A 6,661-nucleotide genomic window follows, 5' to 3' on the forward strand; every position below is an offset into this window, starting at 1 on the left:
TTGTTTGCACGATATGGGTATCAAATGAAAGGTCTTAATGAGTATTTTAAAAGGCCGCGGGCCTTAGTTCTATAGGTGGACGCCTTTTCGAGATATCGCCATAAAGGTGGACCACTGGTGACTCTATAATTTGTTTGCACGATATGGGTATCAAATGAAAGGTGTTAGTGAGTATTTTGAAAGGCCGTGGGCCTTAGTTCTATAGGTGGACGCCTTTTCGAGATATCGCCATAAAGGTGGACCACGGGTGACTCTATAATTTGTTTGCACGATATGGGTATCAAATGAAAGGTGTTAGTGAGTATTTTAAAAGGCCGTGGGCCTTAGTTCTATAGGTGGACGCCTTTTCGAGATATCGCCATAAAGGTGGACCACGCGTGACTCTATAATTTGTTTGCACGATATGGGTATCAAATGAAAGGTCTTAATGAGTATTTTAAAAGGCCGTGGGCCTTAGTTCTATAGGTGGACGCCTTTTCGAGATATCGCCATAAAGGTGGACCACCGGTGACTCTATAATTTGTTTGCACGATATGGGTATCAAATAAAAGCTGTTAGTGAGTATTTTAAAAGGCCGTGGGGTTTAGTTCTATAGGTGGACGCCTTTCCGAGATATCGCCATAAAGGTGGACCACCGGTGACTCTATAATTTGTTTGCACGATATGGTTATCAAATGAAAGGTCTTAATGAGTATTTTAAAAGGCCGTGGGCCTTAGTTCTATAGGTGGACACCTTTTAGAGATATCGCCATAAAGGTGGACCACCGGTGACTCTATTATTTGTTTGCACGATATGGGTATCAAATGAAAGGTGTTAGTGAGTATTTTAAAAGGCCGTGGGCCTTAGTTTTATAGGTGGACGCCTTTTCGAGATATCGCCATAAAGGTGGACCACGGGTGACTCTATAATTTGTTTGCACGATATGGGTATCAAATGAAAGGTCTTAATGAGTATTTTAAAAGGCCGTGGGCCTTAGTTCTATAGGTGGACGCCTTTTCGAGATATCGCCATAAAGGTGGACCACTGGTGACTCTATAATTTGTTTGCACGATATGGGTATCAAATGAAAGGTGTTAGTGAGTATTTTAAAAGGCCGTGGGCGTTAGTTCTATAGGTGGACGCCTTTTCGAGATATCGCCATAAAGGTGGACCACGGGTGACTCTATAATTTGTTTGCACGATATGGGTATCAAATGAAAGGTGTTAGTGAGTATTTTAAAAGGCCGTGGGCCTTAGTTCTATAGGTGGACGCCTTTTCGAGATATCGCCACAAAGGTGGACCACGCGTGACTCTATAATTTGTTTGCACGATACGGGTATCAAATGAAAGGTCTTAATGAGTATTTTAAAAGGCCGTGGGCCTTAGTTCTATAGGTGGACGCCTTTTCGAGATATCGCCATAAAGGGGGACCACCGGTGACTCTATAATTTGTTTGCACGATATGGGTGTCAAATAAAAGCTGTTAGTGAGTATTTTAAAAGGCCGTGGGGTTTAGTTCTATAGGTGGACGCCTTTCCGAGATATCGCCATAAAGGTGGACCACCGGTGACTCTATAATTTGTTTGCACGATATGGGTATCAAATGAAAGGTCTTAATGAGTATTTTAAAAGGCCGTGGGCCTTAGTTCTATAGGTGGACACCTTTTAGAGATATCGCCATAAAGGTGGACCACCGATGACTCTATTATTTGTTTGCACGATATGGGTATCAAATGAAAGGTGTTAGTGAGTATTTTAAAAGGCCGTGGGCCTTAGTTTTATAGGTGGACGCCTTTTCGAGATATCGCTATAAAGGTGAAACATGGGTGACTCTATAATTTGTTTGCACGATATGGGTATCAAATAAAAGGTTTTAATGAGTATTTTAAAAGGCCGTGGGCCTTAGTTATATAGGTGGACGCCTTTTCGAGATATCGCCATAAAGGTGGACCACGGGTGACTCTATAATTTGTTTGCACGATATGGGTATCAAATGAAAGGTCTTAACGAGTATTTTAAAAGGTCGTGGGCCTTAGTTCTATAGGTGGACGCCTTTTCGAGATATCGCCATAAAGGTGGACCACTGGTGACTCTATAATTTGTTTGCACGATATGGGTATCAAATGAAAGGTCTTAACGAGTATTTTAAAAGGTCGTGGGCCTTAGTTCTATAGGTGGACGCCTTTTCGAGATATCGCCATAAAGGTGGACCACGGTGACTCTATAATTTGTTTGCACGATATGGGTATCAACTGAAAGGTTTTAATGAGTATTTTAAAAGACCGTGGGTCTTAGTTCTATAGGTGGACGCCTTTTCGAGATATTGCCATAAAGGTGGACCACGGGTGACTCTATAATTTGTTTGCACGATATGGGTATCAAATAAAAGGTTTTAATGAGTATTTTAAAAGGCCGTGGGCCTTAGTTCTATAGGTGGACGCCTTTTCGAGATATCGCCATAAAGGTGGATCACGGGTGACTCTATAATTTGTTTGCACGATATGGGTATCAAATGAAAGGTCTTAACGAGTATTTTAAAAGGTCGTGGGCCTTAGTTCTATAGGTGGACGCCTTTTCGAGATATCGCCATAAAGGTGGACCACCGGTGACTTTATAATTTGTTTGCACGATATGGGTATCAAATAAAAGGTGTTAGTGAGTATTTTAAAAGGTCGTGGGCCTTAGTTCTATAGGTGGACGCCTTTTCGAGATATCGCCATAAAGGTGGACCACGGGTGACTCTATAATTTGTTTGCACGATATTGGTATCAAATGAAAGGTGTTAGTGAGTATTTTAAAAGGCCGTGGGCCTTAGTTCTATAGGTGGACGCCTTTTCGAGATATAGCCATAAAGGTGGACCACGCGTGACTCTATAATTTGTTTGCACGATATGGGTATCAAATGAAAGGTCTTAGTGAGTATTTTAAAAGGCCGTGGGCCTTAGTTCTATAGGTGGACGCCTTTTCGAGATATCGCCATAAAGGTGGACCACTGGTGACTCTATAATTTGTTTGCACGATATGGGTATCAAAGTATTTTAAAAGGCCGTGGGCCTTAGTTCTATAGGTGGACGCCTTTTCGAGATATCGCCATAAAGGTGGACCACTGGTGACTCTATAATTTGTTTGCACAATATGGGTATCAAAGTATTTTAAAAGGCTGTGGGCCTTAGTTTTATAGGTGGACGCCTTTTCAAGATATCGCCATAAAGGTGGACCACGGGTGACTCTATAATTTGTTTGCACGATATGGGTATCAAATGAAAGGTCTTAACGAGTATTTTAAAAGGTCGTGGACCTTAGTTCTATAGGTGGACGCCTTTTCGAGATATCGCCATAAAGGTGGACCACGCGTGACTCTATAATTTGTTTGCACGATATGGGTATCAAATGAAAGGTCTTAATGAGTATTTTAAAAGGCCGTGGGCCTTAGTTCTATAGGTGGACGCCTTTTGGAGATATCGCCATAAAGGTGGACCACGGGTGACTATAATTTGTTTGCACGATATGGGTATCAAATGAAAGGTCTTAATGAGTATTTTAAAAGGCCGTGGGCCTTAGTTTTATAGGTGGACGCCTTTTCGAGATATCGCCATAAAGGTGGACCACTGGTGACTCTATAATTTGTTTGCACGATATGGGTATCAAATGAAAGGTGTTAGTGAGTATTTTAAAAGGCCGTGGGCCTTAGTTCTATAGGTGGACGCCTTTTCGAGATATCGCCATAAAGGTGGACCACGGGTGACTCTATAATTTGTTTGCACGATATGGGTATCAAATGAAAGGTCTTAATGAGTATTTTAAAAGGCCGTGGGCCTTAGTTCAACAGGTGGACGCCTTTTCGAGATATCGCCATAAAGGTGGACCACGGGTGACTCTATAATTTGTTTGCACGATATGGGTATCAAATGAAAGGTGTTAGTGAGTATTTTAAAAGGCCGTGGGCCTTAGTTCTATAGGTGGACGCCTTTTCGAGATATCGCCATAAAGGTGGACCACGGGTGACTCTATAATTTGTTTGCACGATATGGGTATCAAATGAAAGGTCTTAATGAGTATTTTAAAAGGCCGCGGGCCTTAGTTCTATAGGTGGACGCCTTTTCGAGATATCGCCATAAAGGTGGACCACTGGTGACTCTATAATTTGTTTGCACGATATGGGTATCAAATGAAAGGTGTTAGTGAGTATTTTGAAAGGCCGTGGGCCTTAGTTCTATAGGTGGACGCCTTTTCGAGATATCGCCATAAAGGTGGACCACGGGTGACTCTATAATTTGTTTGCACGATATGGGTATCAAATGAAAGGTGTTAGTGAGTATTTTAAAAGGCCGTGGGCCTTAGTTCTATAGGTGGACGCCTTTTCGAGATATCGCCATAAAGGTGGACCACGCGTGACTCTATAATTTGTTTGCACGATATGGGTATCAAATGAAAGGTCTTAATGAGTATTTTAAAAGGCCGTGGGCCTTAGTTCTATAGGTGGACGCCTTTTCGAGATATCGCCATAAAGGTGGACCACCGGTGACTCTATAATTTGTTTGCACGATATGGGTATCAAATAAAAGCTGTTAGTGAGTATTTTAAAAGGCCGTGGGGTTTAGTTCTATAGGTGGACGCCTTTCCGAGATATCGCCATAAAGGTGGACCACCGGTGACTCTATAATTTGTTTGCACGATATGGTTATCAAATGAAAGGTCTTAATGAGTATTTTAAAAGGCCGTGGGCCTTAGTTCTATAGGTGGACACCTTTTAGAGATATCGCCATAAAGGTGGACCACCGGTGACTCTATTATTTGTTTGCACGATATGGGTATCAAATGAAAGGTGTTAGTGAGTATTTTAAAAGGCCGTGGGCCTTAGTTTTATAGGTGGACGCCTTTTCGAGATATCGCCATAAAGGTGGACCACGGGTGACTCTATAATTTGTTTGCACGATATGGGTATCAAATGAAAGGTCTTAATGAGTATTTTAAAAGGCCGTGGGCCTTAGTTCTATAGGTGGACGCCTTTTCGAGATATCGCCATAAAGGTGGACCACTGGTGACTCTATAATTTGTTTGCACGATATGGGTATCAAATGAAAGGTGTTAGTGAGTATTTTAAAAGGCCGTGGGCGTTAGTTCTATAGGTGGACGCCTTTTCGAGATATCGCCATAAAGGTGGACCACGGGTGACTCTATAATTTGTTTGCACGATATGGGTATCAAATGAAAGGTGTTAGTGAGTATTTTAAAAGGCCGTGGGCCTTAGTTCTATAGGTGGACGCCTTTTCGAGATATCGCCACAAAGGTGGACCACGCGTGACTCTATAATTTGTTTGCACGATACGGGTATCAAATGAAAGGTCTTAATGAGTATTTTAAAAGGCCGTGGGCCTTAGTTCTATAGGTGGACGCCTTTTCGAGATATCGCCATAAAGGTGGACCACCGGTGACTCTATAATTTGTTTGCACGATATGGGTGTCAAATAAAAGCTGTTAGTGAGTATTTTAAAAGGCCGTGGGGTTTAGTTCTATAGGTGGACGCCTTTCCGAGATATCGCCATAAAGGTGGACCACCGGTGACTCTATAATTTGTTTGCACGATATGGGTATCAAATGAAAGGTCTTAATGAGTATTTTAAAAGGCCGTGGGCCTTAGTTCTATAGGTGGACACCTTTTAGAGATATCGCCATAAAGGTGGACCACCGATGACTCTATTATTTGTTTGCACGATATGGGTATCAAATGAAAGGTGTTAGTGAGTATTTTAAAAGGCCATGGGCCTTAGTTCTATAGGTGGACGCCTTTTCGAGATATCGCCATAAAGGTGAAACACGGGTGACTCTATAATTTGTTTGCACGATATGGGTATCAAATAAAAGGTTTTAATGAGTATTTTAAAAGGCCGTGGGCCTTAGTTATATAGGTGGACGCCTTTTCGAGATATCGCCATAAAGGTGGACCACGGGTGACTCTATAATTTGTTTGCACGATATGGGTATCAAATGAAAGGTCTTAACGAGTATTTTAAAAGGTCGTGGGCCTTAGTTCTATAGGTGGACGCCTTTTCGAGATATCGCCATAAAGGTGGACCACCGGTGACTTTATAATTTGTTTGCACGTTATGGGTATCAAATAAAAGGTGTTAGTGAGTATTTTAAAAGGTCGTGGGCCTTAGTTCTATAGGTGGACGCCTTTTCGAGATATCGCCATAAAGGTGGACCACGGGTGACTCTATAATTTGTTTGCACGATATGGGTATCAAATGAAAGGTGTTAGTGAGTATTTTAAAAGGCCGTGGGCCTTAGTTCTATAGGTGGACGCCTTTTCGAGATATCGCCATAAAGGTGGACCACGCGTGACTCTATAATTTGTTTGCACGATATGGGTATCAAATGAAAGGTCTTAATGAGTATTTTAAAAGGCCGTGGGCCTTAGTTCTATAGGTGGACGCCTTTTCGAGATATCGCCATAAAGGTGGACCACTGGTGACTCTATAATTTGTTTGCACGATATGGGTATCAAATGAAAGGTGTTAGTGAGTATTTTAAAAGGCCGTGGGCCTTAGTTCTATAGGTGGACGCCTTTTCGAGATATCGCCATAAAGGTGGACCACGGGTGACTCTATAATTTGTTTGCATGATATGGGTATCAAATGAAAGGTCTTAACGAGTATTTTAAAAGGTCGTGGGCCTTA

Source organism: Eurosta solidaginis, chromosome 2 (genome assembly GCF_040869045.1).
Source record: "Eurosta solidaginis isolate ZX-2024a chromosome 2, ASM4086904v1, whole genome shotgun sequence".
NCBI classification, from domain to species: domain Eukaryota; kingdom Metazoa; phylum Arthropoda; class Insecta; order Diptera; family Tephritidae; genus Eurosta; species Eurosta solidaginis.